At 44.3% G+C, this 25,661-nt stretch overlaps 1 long non-coding RNA gene across 2 annotated transcripts in view; it reads right to left on the reverse strand.

The window, feature by feature from the left end:
• Window positions 1–24,384, reverse strand: part of LOC137542454 (uncharacterized) — a 131,734-nt gene extending 107,350 nt beyond the window's left edge. The window contains exons 1-2 of one of the 2 annotated variants that reach the window (XR_011025438.1): window positions 24,332–24,384; window positions 8,083–8,121 (exon numbers count right to left, since the gene is read on the reverse strand). This is a non-coding gene — a long non-coding RNA (uncharacterized lncRNA). Of the gene's footprint in view, window positions 1–8,082; window positions 8,122–15,429; window positions 15,498–24,331 lie in introns of those variants that run through there. The other variant, XR_011025437.1, reaches the window with a different exon arrangement.
• Window positions 24,385–25,661: the final 1,277 nt, after the last annotated feature.

The raw sequence follows: 25,661 nt of genomic DNA on the forward strand, positions 1-25,661 counted from the left end.
ATCTTTAGGAGCAAAAAATATATTATTTTCAGGGAAACTGTATATATGTTTAGAAAAATAAATGCAGTATATTCCATCCATATACTTGCGGTAGCTGCTATGATTGATAGTGTTATTATTACATAGTCTGCTGTGTTCAATAACAGCTCATCAATACTTTGATTTATTAGACAATATGTCATGAGTGTAACCATCCACTTGCGATATCCTTGCTGTGTCCATCATTCAACATATAGATGTCTTTATAGGGTTGTTGATTATGTTTAAATCACTGTAAGAATGCTCAAGGGGGTTGGTGATAAACAGCACATTAATTCCTGACCCAGCAGAGGGCTGATGTGCGCTGGTGACAGCTCTGTGGGTGGATGAGTGGGAGGACAACATAATGTCACCTGCTTCTCAACTTCAGTATTCATGTACTCCGCACAGAGGCCAAGCTGTTCTGCAACCAAAGCCCAGGGCCCAGCCAGAGCATCAATAACAAGCTGGTTAAACTTCTACCGGCTCCTGTGTGAGGTATTAACAGGGCTCTCCAGACTAAGCAAGACCCAAACATCTTGTCCCCATCTGTTTCCTGGTGACAGCTACATTGAAAGTAGAAAGAATGGACAGAGGAACGAGAGAGTGGGTGGATTAAAGAGGAAGGACAGAGCCTGAATGAAGAAGACAGCATTGTCGGAATCAGGCCAATTATGTAGTTAAACAGCAGTCAGAGCATTTGTATAATGACTGTACAGGACTGTGTGAATAGGACGGGAACACATACCAACAAATGTAGACTAGCATTAGGAAGTGCAGTGTGTTGGGTGACTATCTGCATCAATCCTGATCAATTATAATGCACTGTCTGGTATAGGTGCAGATTAATGGCTCATCTTCCTAGTTATTTTGACTTTATTATTATTATTTAGTATTTATGTAGAGCTGGTATTTTACACAGTGCTGTATATATATAGTCTTATCAATTAACTGTCCTTCAAAGGGGCTCACAATCTAATCCCTGCCATAGTCATATGTCCATAATAGTCTAAGGCCAATTTAGGAGGAAGCCAATCAACTTATCTGGGGTTCTTTTGGGATGTGGGAGGAAACTGGAATGCCCAGATGAAACTCACACGGACATTGGGAGAACATATAAACTCTGTGCAGATAGCGCCCTGGCTGGGATTCGTACCATGGGCCCAAGGTGAGACTATCCTACACCACTGTGCTGGAGTATACCAAGCTTGCTGCTATGCCGACAGGAAGCCGACAGAGAAACATTTGTGACCACTCTCGGTTCTCCTATGATGAGTCAATGAGCTGAGTGGGCTGGGCTATAATTCCACTCTACTTAATAGAACATTTATTTGGCTCATCCAACAGAGCCATCATAAAGCTCTTCCTTACGAATGGTCTAACCAGAGGTGTAACAATACCCCAGCCATGGGGGGGGGGGGGGGGGGCACAGGATCCCCTGTAATGCACAGATGTGATGCCTGTAATGGCATAGTCCCCTTTATACCTTTACTAATACTAAAAGGATGAACTGGGGCTTTAAAGTGTACCTGAGATGAATGCAGCTTCTTCTAGTCCCCTGTAGTTCATCTGCCCCTCACTGTAATGCCGATCCACTACGTTGTGCTGCTGTCAGCCCAGAAAAGTCCACAACTCGGCTGAGTCATGGACTACTGTGCATGCACAGTCCAGTTTGTTAAGACCGTACTTGCGCAGAACACTCCCGACCACAGGAACGTGACAGAGGCAGTCCAAGGCCCAGAATAGTGCATGCCCAATGGCTTGCAACACAGCTGGATTGCGGACTTCACAGTGGCACAACGGAGGGGATGATGGCAAGGAAGCATAAGGACTACAAGGGACTGAAGGAAGCCATCGGTAAGCTGGATAGTGTACTGGTAAGGCTGTGGAATTTGAAGTGGAATTTGAGCCCTTGACCAGGGTTCGAATCTAGTCTCAAGTCAGTACGTAAAATAGTAAGGAGTCTTTGTGAAAGGTTCCATAATTATCATGGTTGCCTGCGGAGGGCGCCCTAGGTGGTTTGAGTCCACCTGGAGCAAAATACGATATAAATGTTTTGTGTAGACAGTACACTGGAGAAGTCTCACCTGCCTCACCTCACTGGTCCACAGAGCAGGATGTGGTGGATCGATGCCAGACTCCAGCAGGTACATCACTCCTGCAACAGCTTCACAAATGAAGAAATGGAGACGGCACACCAATGGGTAAGCAATAAGCTTAAATTAAAGCATGCACAAAATAAATGTTTTTCGGACATAGCCCTTCCACAGGTGATACCTAAGGAAGGGCTATGCCTGAAACATGTAGGGTACCTTTTTCATGCTTCAATGCAGGTTTAGGCCCGGTTCACACTTGCGGTGGCCCTCCGGAATCGCCGTGCCGGAGCCGCACCGCTTGCAGAACGGACGGAACGGACGCACGGCATAGCAATGAAAGCCTATGCGTCCGTTCACATGCGTCCGTTCTGCCGAACCGGAGCCGGACCGGATCCGGGCCGGATCCGGACTCCGGCCTCCGTTCCAACATGCGCTATTTTTTCATCCGGCTCCTCCGGCAGCCGTATCCGGGGCGGAGCCGGACTGCACCATCCGGCCAATACACACCAATGGGAACCGGAGAGCGCACAACACACTGGCTGAGAAATCCGGATGTTCTACCCCACTTCCTATGGGGATTGTTGCGGCGATATTGGATGGGGACACATGGGCAAGCATTTTGGAGTGGAGCAGCACAGCTGGATCCGGATCCGGAGATGTTGGCAGCATGTCGGAGGTGGAGGTGAGTGCTAAACAGCAGAGGGCCTGATTCCACAGGTCCCCCTTCTGCTGACCTCCCAGACCCCAACATTTTTTTTGTTTTTAACGTAACTTTTGCCAAACGGATCCGGATCGCATCCTGATGGACACCTGATGCAACCTGACCGGATCCGGATCGGATCCGGATCAGAACCGTACGGTTCCGATCCGGATCCGGTCCGGTCAGGTCATCCGGTCCGTTTGGCAAACAACCGCTAATGTGAACCGGGCCTTATTGCTTAGCTATTGGTGAAACGTCTCCTTGTCTTTATTTGTTAAGCTAGGTAAACCTGCTAAATGAATCTAGCCCAAGGTAGCCGTTGATGACGGTCTCAGACAAGAATCTAGCGTGTGTACAGGCACCCCCTAATGTCACCTAAAGATTGAGATTCACCTCACCTGCCAGAAGTGACGTGTTATTCATTCTTTAGACTAGCATCACATACAGTATATACAGCACTCAGCCCCAAATTGTCACCTAATTGAGTCTTGACCCCTGGGGGCATCAGCAATCATATGAGGCATTACTGCTCAACACATTCATCTAAGCTAAGCATGTGCATTTGATTGATACAGCAGTACAACAAACTAAAAAGCGCATACCAACAAGAAGAAAAATGCGCAGCAAAAGCAGAACTTTTCTTTATAGTCTGACACATACTGAAGCGGGAACAAGGCCATAATTGGGTACCCTGTGGAGCAAGGCCTCGATTGGGTACCCTGTGGAACAAGGCTTTAATTGGGTTCCCTGTGGAACAAGGCCTTAAATGGGTACCCTGTGTAAGTCATGTAAAGAAACCTACGCTTTAAGGACCCATACAAATGTTACTCCATTCAAAATCTTCAACTGGCCAAGGGCTGCAAAAGTGTAAGAAGGTCACATGAGGCCCAGAAACACCAGTCTGACATGCCTACCCTAGAGTACTTTTATACCCCCGAGACACATTATTGCTAGTTGCTTGAAATGTACACTGTAGACAGTGTTAAAGATCACAGAATTGAGTGACACAAGTGTCACTGGTGGATGCTCAGCACTTCTTGTTCATGTGATAAAATATTCCGCATGCATCTGCTTTGCACTCCAGCAATACATCCGATAAAATGTGGGAAAAGTATTTCAAGTCACTAATGGCTTAATATAGCTTTTCTAAACATGTGTGCCCTGAAGCGCTGTGCTGAATACTTTAAATATACAATTAAGTGAGATTTCCATGAAGTCAAATACCATTATGCTACTTGTAAAACAGAAGCGAAATGTACAATACTTCATCCGCAATAAATAGATGTTAGAGAATTCATACTTTTTCCTAATACTCAGAATATCAAAACCTCCACCCTACTTTATGCTAAAACACAGACACCAGGACAGGTACACGGTGTCACCTCTTTACAGCACACACACCATTATCATTAGCCCTCTTCACCTCCTGCCAATACACATATAGTACAACAAGTACAATCTACAATTGTCACGGTGGATTTCTCTTCTCCTATATAGAGTTTTCTCTCATCCTCTAATGTGTAAAAAGTCTGGAAATAGTTCCAGCAATTTCTTAAAGAAGGTTTCTCTGCTTGCGGTATATTTGGGGCAGTGCAACTATAGCAACTTCTCATTCTCTTTGTATGCAAATTGATGATCTGTTTAAATCTCCAATGCCCTCTTTTAGGCATAGTTATGTCGTGAGATGGGAGGAAGACTTGGCTGGCATTGAGGAGGTAGAGTAAAATCTCTATAAATACAGCTACATAACCATGTGCATCAGAACATGCCACTCAGTTATTGATACTTCACCAGACTTATCTGACCCTGTCCTATATTATCAAGTTCAGCCCCCCAAGTGCCAGCATCCTTTACCCTTTTATACGCACTTTATCTGGGACTATCTTGTATTAAAGACACATTGGGAACAAGTGGTTAAATCTTGTACGACTAAATTGGATGCCCAACCGTCTTAACCCCTGCTATGTGCCTACTGGGATAGTGTCAGATGTACTAGTACTAAAACATTTATGGCAGTGATACTTTTTGCAGATAGGCAGGAAGTGGCGTTGAGATGGATGTCGTCTCCCCCTACACTGGCTACGGGGTGCAAGAGAACTGACTCTAGTCATATTTTGCTAACACATTTGTGTGCATAGGAGGAAAAGGCTTAAACACTTTCATCTTATATTGGAAATGAGAAAAGATAGATGGTAAAGTTGGCACAAAGTTGCCTTCTTTGTTTTATACATGGTGTATCTGGTATTATGGCAGTTAGGACTTGGTCAACCAATGAATCAATGTTGGGATGACACTACTACCCACTATTCAATGTATAGCCAGGGGGAGTCATACCAGGTCAACTCCATCGACCGAAAGGCTATAATGCAGCCGCTGAAGTTCAGGACTGCTCCTGGATCCCAGTGTTCTCTCGCCAGGTGGTATGAAAAAGTAGCCGGATGGGGCTATATGAGGGAATGCAGGGCAGGTGCGTCTGTGCACAACTCTGCTTACAGCATAGTAGGAGGTGAGCCAATGATAGTCGGGTGCTCATCAAAACTAGCCGGGTGGAACACTCGGCTAAAAGAGCCTGGGGAGAACACTGGATCAAATCACTAAAAGCTCTTCTATTGTGTGAACATGTCAAAGAAAAGGCACCACTATTGCTTATCTACCATAGGTGATTTCTACTGCCTGTCTTTTTGTCTAAATAAGATCTGCTGCCTTGTGTAACGATCGGTGTCAGCACGCAGAGAGAATATGATTATTGGTGATCTGCAGTATCACCAAGAATACAGATATATACCTGATTATTGCTGATCTGCAGAATCACCGATAATACAGATATATTACTAACCTCTGGACACCTATGTATATAAGAGTGTTTGGTGTAACAGTAATACTTTAAGAAACACACCTGATGAGCAGGTGATCTTAGGCAGTATAGGCAATACTGCTTTTAGAGAGTACAGGAACCTTCCAGCAGCCTGAGACTCTCCAAGGGGTGGAGTCAGGCTGGAGGTAGGAAGGGCCAGAGAGTGAGTGACACCTGAAGGTGGATGTCTCTATCTGATCCGGAGACTATCTCTTAAGGGAAGAGATAGCTCTCGAGGTCGGGCAAGCCAGATCGGCAACACATGGACAGACAAAGTACAAAGACAGAAAGCTGATTCGGTATCCAAGGCAAGCAGGGTTTGGCAACGGAATATCAGATGTGCAAGGTACCGAATCAGAGATCAGAGGAGTAGTCAGGAAAGCAATAAGTCATAATAGATATCAAACAATGCCTAGTCTGGGTGTGAGGTCCGTGGTCTCTACACCCTGGAACTAGTCTGATGTATAATAGAATGATAACACAAGTTCCCTAGTCTGGGTGTGAGGTCCGTGGTCTCTACACCCTGGAACTAGTCTGATGTATAACAGAATGATAACACAAGTTCCCTAGTCTGGGTGTGAGGTCCGTGGTCTCTACACCCTGGAACTAGTCTAACATATAACAGAATGATAACACAAGTTCCCTAGTCTGGGTGTGAGGTCTGTGGTCTCTACACCCTGGAACTAGTCTGATGTATAACAGAATGATAACACAAGTTCCCTAGTCTGGATGTGAGGTCCATGGTCTCTACACCCTGGAACTAGTCTAACATATAACAGAGCAATAATACCAGTTAACTGGCTCAGTGTGAATTCCCAGGTCCTCCTGGTTCAAACACCCTGTTGGATCTGACTAAGGTCTGAGTGCTTCCAAGTAGTGTTCGCAACGGCAGACAACTTGTGACTGGCCAGCAGTAACTATATATAGAGTAGTGCTCTCTGGCGCCACCCCTAAGTTATCAACCAATAGTTACCAGCTCTGGGGTCAGCTGATCGGCTTGGTCAGCTGATCCCCCCTTGCCCATCATAAAAGTTCTGCCTCTCAGCGCGCCTGTGTGAACTAACAGACTCAGCCACACCAGACACACGCTGCTGCATGCAAACCGCCGCGCTGGACGCGGAACCAGCCGCCTTGCTGTCAATACATGCGGCAGCTTTTCCACGTTCTGCCATGTTACCAGACGCACGCTTCCGCGTGCAAACCGCCACATTGGACGCGGAATCAGCCGCCTTGCTGTCAGCATACGCGGCGGCTTTTCCGCGTTCTCTCACACCTTGCCTCAAATCTGGGCTTAGATGTTGCAGAACGGAGATCCTTTGAAAAAAATTACTGAAATTTAAAGGAAATGGACAATTCTCATATACAGCCCGATATACAGCAGCATCTTCAGCAATGAGAAATTGGATATCAAGCTAATCAGTCTGCCGTGTTATTTGAAAAAATGTTTCTCTACTGAAACAGTACTATAAAGTGACACTGTAAATTGTTAACAATAATCAAAGTGATGGCAAGCTTTACAGCCAAATTAACACGAGCCTCTATTAAATGTACATGCCAGTGCTGCCTGTTTCCTTTCAGATGCCAATATGTATACTGAGTAAAAACCTGTGGAAAATCCTGAGGGCATAATTATCAGAAAGCTTCTACTAAACCTGCCCCAAGAACAGCCATGCTAAGGTACTGTTGCTAAGAGCTCTCCCATGAGCTCTCCTGTCCAATTACTATCTTGGAGCTGTGCTGACGTCAGCACCCCAGAACATAGAGAGCTGGATAGATGGGCTGTGAACCTGCTTGGGGCTTTGCGGGTTTGGTCCATCCTGCGTGTGTTAATAGAGAACAGACTGTGTAATTCTCCCTTCTCAGCAAATAATGAGCTAATGTAATTGGATCTCCCAGCTGTCTGCCGAGTTGAGAGCTAATATGTAAGCACAGGAAGTTAACTCTTTCTGTGCTCCCCTCCCAGCAAACCAGAAAGTAACTACAATGCAGCAGCTGAAGGAACTCTATAAGCTGTAACAAGAAAATGTTTTTCTGTAAAGTTTATTATAAAGTTGCTTATCTTTTAGAGCAAAGAGGAAGTTCTGACTTCAGATCTGCTTTAAAAAGAAGAAGGTATGTGTTGGCCTACCTTCATGAAGACTGCACAAATGTTAGAACAATTTTACTCAACACAGAGGAAAACACTTTTTGCAGCTCAGGGCTGCTTCACCAGGTCAATACAGTACCTTGAAGGATAAAAAAACAATACTCCAACTAAATGTATGCTAGGAATACATGAAAGTACGCCAACACATGCCTTCTTTTTAAACGATTTTACAATTGGTTTATTATGCTTTTGTAGTTTATCCGTATATGATTGGCTGCTTTCATTAGTTCACTTTTCTTCTGTTTTAAATTAAAAAAAAGTTTCTTACCTTCCTATATATCCGTGCTGAAGTGAATTGCAAGAAAAGCTGGAACAAATATAAACATTAATCAGTAACAAACAAGCACAAGACACAGTAATACATTGCTGCTGTTTTCACCTGTATACCAGTTCATTCCGCTAACACTCCATTCACTTTGACTTAGTTACGGAATCATTTAAAGTCATTGTCCGCTGTAAGGAACAAGCAAGACTCCACCTTTCTCCAGCAGTTCACAAATAACAGCAATCCTGCTGCTGTCTGATCTGGCCTGCCCGCAGATAAGTCAAGAGCGGCGGTGAAATGCAACCTCCCTGCCCTCCGCTACTGTCTTCCCTAGGGGCTCGGAGCACCTCTATAACTCTGAATTAGGAAGACAGTTCTCGCTGTTTGATACATGAGGCTCCAGGGACAGAAAAATGAAGGTTATGCACTCAGCGCGATATCAAATAGAGCCGAGAATTAACGGTGGTCATTTAGCTGCAGAAAGGAGTGAGGCAATGATTAACCCCTGCGATGACCTGTATACGCCATGCTTTGTGTGCAATACAGATACATTCCTTCAGCAATACAGCCAAATATGACATATTGACTGTAATTCAAATACTTGCGCTGTTCAGGCTAAACCATAAAACCAAAGTAGCTTATGAAAAATAAGCAAAGAAAAAGGGTGCAGGTACAGCCACAACAACCCCACTGCAAATTTAACAGCTAATAGGAGAAACATACTACAGCAAAGTCCCCGTTATCCGGAACTCAGGCAAACAAAAGTCTCAACTAACTGCCATGCCTGAGTGATAACTAGGATTTTGCATTTGGCATGTTTTTTGAATGATTACTTCAGCGATGTGTAGCAGCCTTCCTGCACCGGCTAGTGTGCTACCAGGGGCTTCTGACATCCATGCACGCAAGTCGGCGTATCACCTGACCCGCTGCGGGTCAGGTGACACGCCGGCGTACGTGCACAGGGGAAGGGAGAAAGCAGCAAGGAGCCCGCAAGGTGCTGCAGGAAAGCTGCTACTCATCGCTGGAGACTCGGTAAGTATTTAGGGGGGAGGTTTGTGCTTTTTAGGCCAGTTGCTCAAGCAACCGGTAAGCACATGTATCTGGCATCATGTATCTTTTGCGCATGCACGGAAAAGCCGACTGGTCCCACTGAGCCAGCCTACTAGGGGTGATCACGGCTGAACGGAGGCACTCGGGAGGACAGTGTGAGACGCATCGGTTATCATGGGGCTGGAGGAAGCCCTGGATAATTATCAAATCTTTTTACGCAGATGTCTCTGGGTTCCTTTAAAGGACAACTGAAGAGAGAGGTATATGGAGGCTGTCATGTTTATTTCCTTTTAGACAATACCAGTTGCCTTGCAGCCCTGCTGATCCTCTGCCTCTAATACTATTAGCCATAGCCCCTGAACAAGCATGCAGCAGATCAGGTGTTTCAGTGGTTCAGACTTATAAGTCTGATCTGACAAGACTAGCTGCATGCTTGTTTCTGGTTTTAATCAGATACTACTGCAGAGAAATAGACCAGCAGGGCTGCCAGGCAACTGGTATTGATTAAAAGGAAATAAACATGACAGCCTCCATATACCTCTCTCTTCAGTTCCCCTTTAAAGGGAACCCAAAGCAAGCATAACGCTGAGGCTGCCATATTGACTTTCTTTTAAACAATACCAGTTGCCGGGCAGCCCCAAGCAGATCTCTTTGGCTGCAACAGTGTCTGAATCACGACAGAAACAAGCATGCAGCTAATCTTGTCAGATTTTTGTCAGGAACACCTGATCTGCTGCATGCTTCTTCAGGGTTTATGGCTAAAAGTATTAGAGGCGGATCATCAACAGGGCAGCCAGGCAACTGGTATTGTTTAAAATCAAATAAATATGTCAGCCTTCATATCCCTCTCATTTCAGTTTCCCTATAAAAGTCAAGTAACCAAACGAAAGAAATGATGTTTGTTGTTAGTTCTTGCAAGATAAAGAACTTAACTAAAAAACTGAATATTTATTAACACAAACCGAAATTCCCTTTAAATGCTGGTAACAATCTGCCAACATTGGGCTCGTTGCACTAAAGTGTGATAACTGCTATCACAGCAGTTATCTCGCGAGCTGCCGCGCACAAAGGTTAGCGCACGAACAACGTTACTTCACGTGAAAAGCGCACGTAATCACGCGCACACTTTCGCTTATCACGCAAAGCAACACTGTTTGCGCGTTATCCTTTGCGCGCGGCAGCTCGCGTGATAACTGCTGTGATAGCAGTTATCACACTTGCAATGGGGGACCCAGCAGTGGAATGAGGGGACAAAGATGGGATCCAGAACCTTCCCTTTTCTCAAGTATGTAGCACTTTTCTTTTGCCACGCTACAGGTACCATTCAATAAATATGTTATCTCATTCACTGTGTCCACCAAAATCCTTCCAAGTGGTTGCTTGACATTAGTAACCCTTCTCTGTGTGTATTCACTTTATTACTGACACCTCACACCTGGGCCCATATGCAATCCACTTTTTCTCTTGAGTTTTCTCCTAGGAGTTAATTTTTCCACTTTTACTTAGAATAACTTTTTAGGACTTGTCAAATGAAAAAGTACCAAAAAGCAGGTGGAAAAGTACTATCAAAATTATTTTAAGTACCGGTATGTTCTTGCTTGCCGGTGGTTTAAAAAGCTTTTTATTGACAAGTTTGAAAATATAACTTGGGAGAAAACTCAGGAGAAAAAAGTAATTGCGTATGGCCTCAGGTCCCCCAGATATCTCTGCGCCCTCTGATAGTGCTGACTGCTAAAGTGAACTATTTCTGTAACAATTTTCAATGCTTATCTCCAATGCAATAGAAAAAGTTGAGCCGCAATACAACGGACATGGCGTGAAAGGAGCCTAAGGGCTTGGACCCACGGTTTCAACACGGCACCATAGAGTGATCACGATTTGGCTACTGTAGCCACTGATGCGATCGCAAATTCTGCACTGGTACCATTATTATTTAGTATTTATATAGTGCTGACATCTTCTGCAACAATGTACAGAGTATATTGCCTTGTCACTTATCTGTCCCTCAGAGGGGCTCACAATCTAATCCCTGCCATAGTCTTATGTCTATATTGTGTAGTGTATGTATTGCAGTCTAGGGCCAATTTAGGGGGAAGCCAATTAACTTATCTGTAAGTTTTTAGGAGGTGGGAAGAAACTGTAGTGCCCATAGGAAACCCACGTTGATATGGGGTAACATACAAACTCCCCGCAGATAGTGCCCTGGCTGGGATACGAACCGGGGACCCAGTGCTGCAAGACGATAGCGCTAACCACTAAGCCACCATCTTGCCTGGCCCATTGCTTTCCTGACACTTCTAGTGCATCCCAGCCCTTAGAGCCATTTCCAGACAGCTTCCTATTCACCATTTTAAGAAAATACGCATAAATAAAAGAAGACTAAAAATTGCAGCCTACGCATTCCTCTCACGTTTCAGAATGATCAGATGTCCTTAAAACTCCAGACAACTCTACAAACAGCAGCCCAGCGGCTTCTGACCTCTCAGTATTTCCAGAGTGAGGAGTGAACAGTAAAACGATTACATCAAGTTCTTTTATATTATTTTTACATTTACTTTATGCTTACAGTCAAGCTGTAACTGCGACAGACTGCATTAATATGTTACTCCATTTAGTAGCAGTAAACCGCTAAATACCCACGAGTCCTTTCGTAGATGACAGATCCTCTTTAATCTATACCTTGTACCAGTCTCAAGCTTCAATGTGTGATTGCTATAAATCTTTATGGGTGACAGAGAAATCATTCATCACTAAGGACCTGTTAGCTTGGAGAGAGGAGAGAGCTACAGTTTTTTGTCTAGTATTCTGCCCCCTGCTGGGCTTGCTTCCTGCAGAGAGTTAAACTTTAACTGATCCCATCCTTGCAGCAGCCCGATAATCCTCCAGACACTGAAGGCCTCTCTCACCAGCTCAGGCTACTACACAGCCCTGTTACCTATTCTTCTACTGATCAATGAAATGTGTCCTGAAAGATCCCCACAATCCGTTTTCCTATGTTCTCCACCTCCTAGTTAAGACAGATTAGACAGTGTAATAAGATAGATTACACTTTAGCTAGGACGTGGCTCTCTGTGTTACACGGAGTTAACAAACGGCTCGCTAGCAATGACATTCCAATTTATGCCAATTGCTTGCAATTAAAGTTAAGATAAATTGCAGCAGCTTTAAATAAAACTTCAGCTTTCAGAAGTGCTTAGTGAAGTGATACAAACAGGAGCACAATTAAAGTCAATGGCAAAAACAAGAGCACAATTAAAGTCAATGGCAAACATAGGAGCACAATTAAAGTCAATGGCAATCGGTCCTAAAAAAAAATAAGGCAGATACTTACCTAAGGAGAGGGAAGGCTCTGGGTCCTATAGAGCCTTCCCGCTCCTCTCCTGGTCCCCTTTCCAGCGCTGGCTCCACGTAGCAATATTTAACCAATTTGGTCAAATACTGCTGTCTCTGCCGCTGAAGAGAGGCTTCGGAAGTCTTCGGGAGACCGAGTGCTCCCAAAGACGGGCCGCTACAGACTGCGCACGCGTGAATGCCTCTCTCGCGCGTGCGCCGCATGGAGCCGCCTGTCTTCGGTAGGACTCAGTTCCCGAAGACTTCCAAAGTCTACCGCAGCGAAGGATTCAAACGGGACAGCCAGTGCTTGATGGAGGGGACCAGGAAGGCTCTATAGGAGCCAGAGTCTTCCCTCTCCTTAGGTAAGTATCTGGCTTTTTTTTTTTAGCACCAATTCCTTTAAATGCTCTTTGTGTATGTTACAAACACACATACAATTTTGAAAAAGAGCACCTGTTTCTGAAAAACTGAACCATGTCCAACATGCGACATGAAAAATCTATCACAACTTGAGAAAACAAAAATGGTGTGCCAATAACAATTTCTAAGGTTAGTGACCCTCTTCTTCCCAAACTTCCTAACACTATACAGGGCCCTCCCCTCCCAATTTAACTCACTGGTACCCCTGAAGTTCTGGCAATGATGATATTAAGCTAGCGATATACAAGACTGTAACCGATTACAGGCGCTATACCACATATAGACACTCTTAGAGTTGCTTCTTCTTGTATTTTTAAGGAAGCGAGCGTGAGACCCGCGAAACGCGTTGCAGATCTTTTGGAGTAAGAAATAAATGTAATTTGTGTATTACACATTATTGTGTCTTTCTTTGTGGGGAGGTAAGTCCACCATTAACCCCCCCCCACCTCCCAATTTTAAACGGTTTCAAATTATTTTATGCTGTATTGGCGCCTCTGTTCCTCCTCAAAGTGATTTACAGGACTGGGCAAGTAGTGTTTGCTGCATCTTGGCAGATCAAGCACCAACTATCTATGCTAAAAGTAATCCAGTTATAAACTTATCTTTGCTTTAGTCAAATATAGTGATTATATGAGGCAATAATTAGGAACACTGTCCAGCTCTAGGTTCATATAAGCCCCAGAGAAGGGCAGATTGAACCCCAAATGTAATATAGCGGTTATAATTTTTCTAGCTACAGGAAGCACTTTATTGGCTGTTAGCTACAGGAAGCACTTTATTGGCTGTTAGCTACAGGAAGCACTTTATTGGCTGTTGTCATCTGAACCCACTACCATTATATTATTGTAGCCAGAGAATTTTGCATGTAGTTTCTGCTGTCATGCAATTTCAATGGGGGCTGGTTCACACTCGGGAGCTTTTCAGCACTTTCCTGATCACCGGCAATCAGCAAAGAGCTGTGACTAATGTATCCCTATAGGATCATATTCACTGCAGCGTTTGCGATTTGCATAAATCCCAAACTCGCTGCTGCATTTTGGGGGCAATTGTGTTGTGATTTTCGTTCTATTGAATGGGAATCGCGGTAAAAACGCAAAATTTCATGCCGCAAAATCACAATTTGTACTTCCCCTGTGAACTACTCCTTAGGGTTGGTTCACAAGGGGGGTAAATTCAGCGTTTACACCAGCCTTGTTTAAAAGGGATCTACTGCTGTTCTACTCAAATGAACTGAATCGTTTTTAAAGTGTACCTGAGACGTCGGATTAAAAAGATTTTAGACCACGCATACTCAGAAGAGCCGACTGGCACGACTGAGCCAGATTACCGGGAGTGATTGCAGCTGAACGGAGGCACTCGGGAGGACATCGAGGGGCACATCCGTGCTAATGGGACTGGAGGAAGCCCCGGGTAAGTAACACATCTTTTTAATCCGACGCCTCAGATTTCCTTTAAACAATGGTGACAGCAGTTGGTGTCATTCGTGTAAACATAGCGATAGATCCCGTTGTCTCGTCTTGAACGCTACATGTTGCGTCCAGCTTTGGCTGCGTTTGTGTAGTCCTGTAATCACCTAGGAGCTCAGTAGCAGTAAAGCGTTCAGCACTGGCTAAACAAGCCGCTGCCAGTCACCTGTGTGAACCAGCCCTTACATTAGATGAGCCTTCTACTCTGCTGATACTGGCTACACCACAAACATGCTGCAATAGCATACTGTTAAACAGTATAACAAAAACACATCATTCACACATCTATTGTTTTCCTTAGTGATAGTACCAAAATCAACAGCACCGACACCTTCTTGCAATCAAAAATCACATGCATTATGAAAGACCAAGAGCCGTACAGCCAAGTTCTGAGGGCCAGAGTGCTAGTGTCTGATGGCAGCAGATAAATCCTATGTACCCCACACTCAGAACCTGCACACACAAGACTGGGCAGCACACAAGCTGGGCACAGCACTGTGGGCATGGCGGCTTGAAAACGGTTAATCATTTCTCAGGGTCTATGGTCCTTTTAAGTCCCTCTTCTTAAATTGCCAGCGGGCTCATTTGTGAAGGATTTCTTCTTAGGCGGGCACAATTAAAAACAAAAGCAATCAAAAAATACAGCATAAAATACATGAATCGAAGAACATTAGGGTGAATTAATGGGCTAGGCAAAAAAAGCCGCTCACAGAGGATCTCCTCTCGTTTCATTTCACGGCTCCCAGGGGAGATAAGCAAGACAGACTGAGAATAGCGAAGGCAAGGAACACAATGCCTGATGGAATAGAAGCGGCAAGATGACCATTTACTGAGTAGTCATCCACTTTGTGCTTGGCCAGTTTAGCTGACAGCTACTTTTATACATTCTGAGAAAACACAGAGCCCACCGCACACATTGGCACGATTACATTCAAGTCTAACCACGAATACACATAAAAAGGGCACCTCCGGCCACATAAATTGGGAGGACTATCATCATTTCATTATATCCTCATTATATCCTCACACTTGAATGCATAGATTTCTATATATGTGTCTTCTCTTATCCTATGCGACCCACCTTCTTCTTCTTCTAACTTCTTTTGGGAATCATGGGGAATGTTTGTGCATGGCATTTCCTATTTAGATACCAGATATCATCTATAGGGAAGAAACAACATTGGAAACATTATGGGATAAGCATGTTTTTGTTACTTCAAGAGAAATGTCACATTTATTTGATGTAGTGCCGCTGTTCTGACCACCATTCCCAAAGAAAGTGTGAGGGCCATGGCTGAGCTGTCACCCACCAGTCTTCCCCAATCACAAAGTGAGAGGGACCATGACAGAGCTGCCATTCACCACCCTTCTCAATCACAAAGTGGGAAGGGCCATGACAGAACTACCACTTACAAGCCTTCCCAATCAGAAAGTGGGAGGGGTCATGACACAGCTGCATTTCACCACCCTTTCCAATTAGAAAGTGGGAGGGGCCATGACAGAGCTGCCACCCACCAGCATTACCAATCAGAAAGTGAGAGGGGCCATGACAGAGCTGCCATTGACCACCCTTCTCAATCACAAAGTGGGATGGGCCATATGACATAACAACCACTTACAAGCCTTCCCAATCAGAAAGTGGGAGGGGTCATGAAAGAGCTGCATTTCACTACCCTTTACAACTAGAAAGTGGGAGGGGTCATGACAGAGCTGCCACTCACCAGCATTACCAATCAGAAAGTGGGAGGGGCCATGACAGAGCTGCCATTCACCACCATTTCCAATCAAAAGAGGGAGTGGCTATTGCTGACCTGCAGCCCTCCACCCTTCCTAATCAAAAAGTGGGGGGACCATGGCCAAACTTATACCTTTTTTCCAATGGGGTGAATGGGAGGGGATGATTCTGGATGACAGCAAGTAGAAGTGTTTCCAGCAGTAAGCTTTACAGGGACTGTGAGAGGAAGCCTGACAGTCTATCAACGCAAACCAGACATAACAGCGTTCACTTGACTGCTTTTCAGTTAACACAGATGTATTTCCAGCAACCTATAAAACATTATATTATATTATAGATACATGTTAAGAGTGTGTCGGACGTCTAAAGTGTGGAAGAGTAAAAGCAGACAGACGCTTTAACCTCTTCAGGACCTTGATAATTGAAATCTACACCCTGTTTATGTCTTGTTATTCCTGCAATGGCGTAGATTTCAATCACCCCACTATCCACCCTGCTGGCTCTTGCCATTTCCGCTACTGACCCCTTGATTGCTGTGAGCCATTGTAAAATCTTTCCCTTGTCTGATTTACTTCCTGAAATTTATCACAGGTTACATCTTTACTGCTGGCAGGTGATTTATGTGGAATGTTCTGAGTTATAAAGCCAGTAGAAAATATTCCTGGTCTCCCAGAATGTTCTGGGGGGTTGAATTCTGCATATTTATTAAAGAGAGTCTGAAGCCATAATAAAAATGGCTTTTTTGCTTATATATAGCAGGGGCATGTGTGCCCCTGCTAAAACGCCGATATCCCGTGGCTGAACGAGGGTCCTTTCCCCTCCAAATCCCCCCTGCAAAATCACGACCAACTTGGTAGTAGATTTTGCTACCCCTGTGCGCTTCCGTGTGAGGCAAGGCTATGAGCTGCAGCCCTGCCTCACACGCGTCTATCAGCGGCTGATCTCCGCCTCTCCCCCGCCCCTCTCAGTGAAGGAAGACTGATAGACGCGTGTGAGGCAGGGCTGCAGCTCATAGCCCCGCCTCACACGGAAGCGCTCCCCGGGCAGCACAGGGGGGATTTGGAGGGGAAAGGACCCTCGTTTAGCCGCGGGATAGCGGCGTTTTATCAGGGGCACACATGCCCCTGCTATATTTAAGCAAAAAAGCCATTTTAATTATGGCTTCAGACTCTCTTTAAGCCTTACCAATATACAGCTATACTGTATATAGATATAGCAAGTGTTTCTGATGCTGAAACCAGGAAAATTACTGTAAAAGTGGGTATCCTTAAAGAGAATCTGTATTGTTAAAACCGCACAAAAGTAAACATACCAGTGTGTTAGGGGACATCTCCTATTACCCTCTGTCACAATTTCGCCGCTCCCCGCTGCATTAAAAGTAGTCAAAAACAGTTTTAAAAAGTTTGTTTATAAACAAACAAAATGGCCACCAAAACAGGAAGTAGATTGATGTACAGTATGTCCACACATAGAAAATACATCCATACACAAGCAGGCTGTATACAGCTTTCCTTTTGAATCTCAAAAGGTCATTTGTGTGTTTACCTTCTGTCCCCTGCTTCTCTCATGCACTGAACATTACAGGCTTCCTGCAGACAGCTCTGCCTGTGCATGTGTTTGTAATTCCTCAGTATGTGTCAGCCAGCTACTTTCACAGCCTAACAGAGGAGGATTTTTATCCAGCTCTCTTCTATCACTGATAAGATAGCAGAGACGCTGCTGGCTTATGTAAATACACACACACTGGAGTGTGCATAGAGGGGCCTGGAGACTGTGCATAAACAGACCAGGAAGAGTTGGCAGCCTTCCAGACACAGGCCGACAAGTCTGACAGGGGAAAGATACATTGATTTATTACAGAGACAGTGATAGTAGAAAGTGCTGCTGTAAGGCAGAGCACATTAGAACAGCTTTAGGAACTTTTAGGATGGTAGAAAAAACATTGTAATTTTTGGTACAGAGTCTCTTTAATAATTTAATGCATTCTACTATATGTCACTACAGTGTCTCTTTAAAGCAAACCTGTGAGGTTTGCGAAGGTCACAATTAAATACTTGCCTCGGGAGGGGGCAACCTCTGGATCCTAAAGAGGCGTCCTCACACTTTAGCCTGTTCCAGCACTGGGACCCCCGAAGAGTGGCCTCCCTGCACATTCACACTACAACTGTTCCACTTGTGTTCCGGTGGAAATAGCCAAGCCCGATCGGGTATGTGCCACTGTGCAGTCAGCTTGCACCTGTCCAGTAGCGCGAACCCGATCCTGCCCGACTTTCTCTGAAGAAAGCTGAGCGGGATAGTGCTAGTGCGCCTGCGTAAGCTGCCGACAAGCGCTAAGATGCTCTTTTTTTGGTGGTTGGAATTTCCAACTTTGATGTCGGAAAACCACTGTGCCTGCGCGGCCCAGTACGGTCTGCGCCTCCACACTACGGTCCTGGTGACGTCAGAGGGAGCGAGGACACGGCCGCACAGGCACAGTGGTTTTCCGACATTAAAGTCGGAAACTCCAGAAGAGAACCGGAGGCGGGGCCGGAGCATCGGTGAATGGCTGCGCGGGCACAGGATGTCTGCAGGGGACCAATTAGAAACCCCAGGTAAGTTCAACTCTTTTTCTACATACCCCCCCTATAGTAGTCCTTTAAAGAGAATCTGTATTGTTAAAATCGCACAAAAGTAAACATACCAGTGCGTTAGGGGACATCTCCTATTACCCTCTGTCACAATTTCGCCACTCCTCGCCGCATTAAAAGTGGTTAAAAACAGTTTTAAAAAGTTTGTTTATAAACAAACAAAATGGCCACCAAAACAGGAAGTAGATTGATGTACAGTATGTCCACACATAGAAAATACATCCATACACAAGCAGGCTGTATACAGCCATCCTTTTGAATCTCAAGAGATCATTTGTGTGTTTCTTTCCCCCTGCAGCTATCTTCCACTGAAGTGTCAGGCTATTTCTTCCTGCAGAGTGCAGACAGCTCTGCCTGTATGTAATTCCTCAGTATGTGAAAGCCCAGCCAGCTCAGAGGAGGATTTATCCAGCTTGTAAAAGATAAGAGAACAGAGAGAAGCTGCACTAATCTAAATAATACACAGGCAGTGTGCAGAGAGGGGCCTGGAGGGGGGAGATGGATCACAGAACCACAACACTGAAGAACTTGGCAGCCTTCCAGACACAGGCCTGACAAGTCTGACAAGAGAGAGATAAGTTGATTTATTACAGAGATGGTGATAGTAGAACGTGCTGCAGTAAGCCAGAACACATTAGAATAGCTTTTGGAACTTGTAGGATGATAAAAAACAGGATGCAATTTTTGTTACGGAGTCTCTTTAAGTAAAGGCTTATGATAATATGACCTGCAGTCTGAATTATTTTGGAAGAAACAGCTCTGTTTGCATTAACGGTTTAACAAGATATAAGCAGGTGCCACATGGAGCACAATTACCACTGTTCTCATTGTTCCCCCCCAGAGATTTCTATGTTAAACTGGCATACAGTGATTGAGACCTCCCTGTTCTTTGAAAACTAACTATGACACAGACTTCAGGTATCCCCTTTGTAAAGCTGGCAGCAGATCTTGTGTTTTGGCCAGAGCAGCGAACTCCTCGTAATACACAGATTCTGGCATGCTATAGAGAAGTGGTAAGTGTGTGACCCCATGTCTACACTGTAATCATAGTGTAACATTATTGCTGAGTTAGGGGGTCACGTTATTCTCTGAAGCCTTCTCTGCCTCTGGCTACTACAGCAAAGGTCACAAGCTCTCTTTCCAAAGGTCACTGTCAAACCAATATGCCAAGTGCTTGGGCCACTGGAGCATAGATATAACACGCAAGGGCCTCAGGGAGGCGACACAGAGATCAATTAAACCTCTTTCTACATAAATATATATATGTATGAAATCCCATAATATAAAATATTTCACTTATTTCCAATTTGCACCATTTCAGCAAATATAAAAAAGCCAAAGAATCAATGTGCTCCATTATAATCTCCCTGATCAAACTGCATTTATGGCAAGGGTCAACAAAAAGGTCTGTTGGATCAGCTAAGCCGAGCCTATGGAGCAGGTAACTGATTTTTACATTTTGACACAAGCAGCACAATTTGAGTATTTGCTTATCAAATAGAAACCTTTACTATTCCAAACAACATAAAATATAAAATATAATGCAGGTATGTATACATTGAAAAAACATGTAACATGAAAAAAAAAAGTTACATACTTACCGAGGTAGAGTCTTTCCATATCCTTTGTGGTGGAGTCGGTACAAAAATCATCCGACTCCTCAGTTTATGAAACCACCTACTCCAGGTACCTAAAACTGCTCCGACTCCTCAGCCCTGTCCTCTGCAACCCCACTATCGCTGTCCCGGACCCTCTCTAGTTTACGGCTAGCTCCCCTTCATGTACAAGTGTGGCTGCACTGCGCATGCATGGCTGTGCCTGTACCGTAAACAAAGCCGCTCAGGGACGAGTGGCTTTGGCTTACTGCCCATGCCTGGCTGCATAGTATGGCCACGCTTGTGCACGGATGGGAGCACAGCCACAAGTGCAAAACCTGCAGTCTCTTGTCAGGTATGTACAGAGGGACCTGCGCAGCAATGCTAGGCTTGTGGATGGATCAGTAAGCCTCTGGACCATTGAGAAACTAATTTCTACTTAGGTAAGTATCTATATTTTTTTTTTGTGCAAAACAAAAGTTTGCCTTCTTTACCCATTTCACCTCCAAGGGTTTTCCCCTTAAAAGCAATTTTAACCTGTCAGCGCTCCTTCAATTTATTTGCCTATAACTTTATAACTACTTATCACAACGAAACAATCTACATCTTTTTTTCACCACCAATTAGACTTTCTTTGTTTGGTACTTTTTGCTAAGAATTATTTTATTCTAACTGCATTTTAACAGGAAAAATAAGAAAAAAATTGGGAAAAAAAATCATCATTTCTCAGCTTTCAGCCATTATAGTTTTAAAATAATACATGCTACCGTAATTAAAACCAACACATTTTATTTGCCCATGTGTCCCGGTTATTGTAACGTTTAAAATTTTTCCCTAGTACAATGTATGGCGCCAATATTTTTTTTTTGCGAACTAAAAGTGCATTTTTTTGTTTTAACGGCCATCCCTAATTACAAGCCCATCATTTATAAAGTAACTGTAATCTACCCTCTTGACATACATATTAAAAAAGTTCAGTCCCTAACTATGTAATTTTTTTTTTCATTGTAATTTTTTTTTCTTTACAAAAAGTTTTTGGGGTAACTATTGGGGAGTGTGAGAGGTAAGGGATTCATTTTAGATGTTAAACAAATGCCTTTTAATGAAAAAAAAGGAAGTAATGTGTGGATGTGTAAGTATCGTTTTTTGTGAATGGCGGCGCCGTCTAATACACACCTGTGGTCATTCACACAGGGACTTAGATTAATAAATGGGAACTGTGTTTTTCATCTTTCTAGAAGGCAGAAACACATTAGCACTAACAGCCCATGTTAATAGGCTCATTCACACCAAAGGTGTCTCGGAGCTGGCATTTAAAAATAAAAAAAGGCAACATTGCTAGTTTTTTTTCCCGGACATTGCACATCTTAAATTATTGTAAGAAACACATCTCTTTTTAGGCATGAGAATAAGTAAAATACACTCACACTGACAAGTGTGAACAAAGCTTAAAAGAGCCCATTCATGATACAATTTTTAGTGAATGATCATGTTATGGATCAGATTATTCAGATCGTGTTGTATGAAAACAGAGCAGCTAGTGGCCTAATCAATCACTGGCTCACAGTGATCACAGGGTCAAGAGCCAATAAAATCAGCCCTTGACCATCTCACGCAGCTCTGCTGTCATAGCAACAACAGAATGAGTGGGCTGCCGCGACAGGAGAGTGGCACTAATTGCGAGAGCGACGGGTCATGCGGCATGATGGCAGTGAACCCTTTTTTTTGGTACCAGCAGTTTCTGGTTGTTAACCTTCTGAGCGTTCTGGACGAGCTGAGCTCATCCAGAGACGCAGGAGGGTGCCGCTTTAATAATTTTTTTTTAAAACACGCAGCAAGCACTTTGCTTGCTGCGTGTTGTAGCCGCTCGCCGCCGATGCGCCGCTATCCGCCGCGTAACGAGCGCCCCAGACCCCGTGCGCTGCCTGGCCAATCAGTGCCAGGCAGCGCTGAGGGGTGGATCGGGACTCCCTATGACGTCACAACATCGTTGACGTCGACGACGTCATTCCGGCCGTCGCTATGGCGACGGGGGAAGCCCTGGCGGAGATACCGTTCAGAATGGGATCTCCTGAAGGCTATAATCGCCGGCGGCGATCGGAAGGGTGGGTGGGATTCCGCTGGGAGGGGGGTATCATGTAGCTGGCGCAAGGCTAGCTACATGATTAAAAAAAAATTAAGTGTAAAAAACCATGCGCAGCCGTGCGCCTGTGCATTATCAGAACGCCAGGGAGGTTAATGGGCCAGAGACTGTTGGTACTGAAGTGGTTAATATTAAAGGATACCTTAGTCCTAAATTAATTCTGTAATTGACATCCTGTGTGGGAAGGTGCGCATAGGCTAACCGCACTTCCCTTGTCCCGGCGTCTATCTCCGTTTAGCTGTAAAGCGGCCCATTCCAAACTCCGGGCCAGCGAGGTCTGTGCAGGCGTAGTATGTCTGCGGGGTTACCTGCGTACTCCTCTGTGAAGACATAGGCAGCATGCGCGCACTGGACTGGAGGTAGACGGGAAGCATGATCACAAGTTGCCCAAGCGGACATACTGCGCATGTAGTATGCCTGGGTCAGAGGGCACAAGCAGCGTGTACGTCTTCTCGTGGGAGTGCCCACGTACCCCCGCAGACATACTGCGCCGAGCAGGACTTTGGAAAGGGCTGCTTTACAGCTAAACGGAGACAGACACGGGACCACAGGAGGTGTGGTAAGCCTCCCCACACTCACAGAGCATCAATCACAGAATTCCTTTAGGACAAAGGTATCCTTTAAGGGGGGGGGGGGGCACACTTGGTTTTGCATAAAAACATTAGATGACAGTAAGCTGAGAGCAGAGACTGTTGGCAATAGGGAATTACATGCGATGCGCAAAAATCAGAACTGTTAATATTTTTTTTTCCTGCAGCAGGAAAACGTACATTGCTCCAACTGCACTACAATTATGCATTGGGAAGCATTATGTGCGGTTTCGCATTGTGAAAAACGCACGTGATTTTTGGCAAGCGTGAGCCCTACCTAAAAAAAAAAAAAGCAACAACAAACACATGCTGCCTGAAATTCCATTACACAATTTCCTAGATTTCTGATGTGTGTGTGTTTTGTTTTTTTTAAATAAATCTGGTGATGCTCAGAAAACAGTTTTTTTTTTCTACAAAAAATTACATTTTTGTTAAAGCACTGATTGGTCCCATACAAAATCTGATCACCCAAAATTAGTGATCAGGTTTTAAAAAGTCGAGAATAAAATAAAACAGGGCTTTGGAGTCGGTACAAAAATCATCTGACTCCTCAGTTTATTAAACCTCCGACTCCAGGTACCCAAAATTGCTCCGACTCCTCAGTTCTGACTAAAGATGCTGCAATTTAGTTTGTTCCTCGCTTCTTTGAGCTTGGCCATACACGCATCAATTTTTCTGACCGATCTCTGGCAGATTCAATCACTTTGAATCCGCCGGTAATCTATTGCTTCATCATATCTGACTGATTTTCAATTGATTTTGTGCAGCTAATCGATCAAAAGTCTGATCTCAATTTCGGCGGTAGGTCATATTGTTAAACTGCATTCAGCTATACAATTCTTGCAGTTAGATCGATTCATGATCAGATTTCTGCTGAAATCTGTCAAAATTGAGCTAGTCATGTTTGGTAGGAATCGATCCCTCTGATCAAATTCCAATTCGATAGAGATCACTGAGGTAGGTATACTGGGCCATAATCCACTTATGTATGGCTAGCTTTATAACTAGGTTTACACATCTAAACACAAATAAAACAAGTAGGCTCATTTTATGTAATATAAAAATTGGCTAGTAGTAACTGCAAAGAACAGACCCTATTCTCCTGCCTTTGTCACACTACATCAGTGATTAGCCAAAGCACCTGCCCTGAACCACATCTTCCAAAATACATACCTGAGAACAAGTCTGCTTTCCATGACAGGATCACCACAGGCCCTACTACATCAGTGATTACCCAAACCAGCAGAAATCATATATTCCAAAATAATAAAAAGATGATATGAAAATAGATACCTAAGATGTAAGCTGACCATGACAGGATTACAACACGCCCACATAAGCTCCGCCCACCGCTTCTCTGAACGGGGCTGACTATACAGCTGCCTGTAAGTCCTCCCACTAGTTAGTTCAGGCCAGTTGTATCCAGCAGAGCAACAGATTCCCTCTGGCATCTCAGTAGGCAGCCTCACAGCTGTCAGAGGGCCCCGCTGAGGCTGACTCGGTCTCGAGCCTGGGCGGGAAGCAGGAAAAGTTCCAGTCATGATCTGCGCTTCTGCAGCTGTGTGATTGACTACTATACAATCCGTGGCTTTGGGTATACCTCACACAAACGTGGTCTTTTGTCGCCTGTAGTGCCTGTGCCTTGAAGACGTCTTGACTGGGTTCCTGGTCACTTTTAGTGCATTTTGTGTAATTGTTAGTCATCTCTTTAGGTTTGTACACACTTTACAGTTTCATTTTTCTGTGTTACCTGTGGTGCTCTGCAGTGTATAAACAGCACATAGCATGGGAAGGGAGAACAGGAGAGGTGTGTGGGCTATAATTAATCGAGATTTTAGAATTTAGCAATTAAAGGGGAAGAAATAGAGCTGATAGCCTTGTTATTGCTGTCAATTCGTTCTCATACATCAATGGATGGACCAGCAAGCTTTCAAGTTCTCCCTTAGGGTCCTTTCACACCAGAGGGCTTTTTCGGCGTTTTAACGCCACGGCCGAAGTTGGCGTTTTCCTAGGTAAAAGGAAAGTCCAACGCCGCGTTTTGGAGCGTTGCGTTTCAACGCTCCCAGGCGCTTTTTCTGGGCCTACCGCGGCGTTTCTCATTACAATTGATACTAATGTATGGGCGTTAAAACGCCTTGAAAACGCCAGCAGCCAAAACGCAGCGTTTTGCCTTTTCTCTGCTGCCTGTAGTGTGAAAGAGCCCTTAAAATTGTGACCCCTCCCATTAGTTTCCTCTTTGTTGTTGTGGCCCCAATAAGTGCTTTATTATTGTGGACTTCATTAAAGTGGGTGAAACGCCACATTAAAGTGGCACTGAAGTGAGAAAAAAACCATTATAATAAAGTGTATGTGTTGTAGGGATAATTACTAGAACATTAGTAGCAAAGTAAATAGTCTCATTTTTATTTTCACATATATAGCTTTTTTTTATAACATTGCATAATTATGTCATATTTAAAATCTACAAAAGATACTCTGCTTTGTTTTATAGTTTAAAAAACAGAGCTAATGACGCTTTAAACTTCGCTGCAGTCAAATCTTATCTGAAGTTTTCTTTCACTGTTTCTTTGATGTGTAAGTGCTTCAGAAAATAGCACTACTCTCTGACTAAATTAGTCGGAGA

Source organism: Hyperolius riggenbachi, chromosome 12 (assembly GCF_040937935.1).
Source record: "Hyperolius riggenbachi isolate aHypRig1 chromosome 12, aHypRig1.pri, whole genome shotgun sequence".
In the NCBI taxonomy this organism is placed as follows: domain Eukaryota; kingdom Metazoa; phylum Chordata; class Amphibia; order Anura; family Hyperoliidae; genus Hyperolius; species Hyperolius riggenbachi.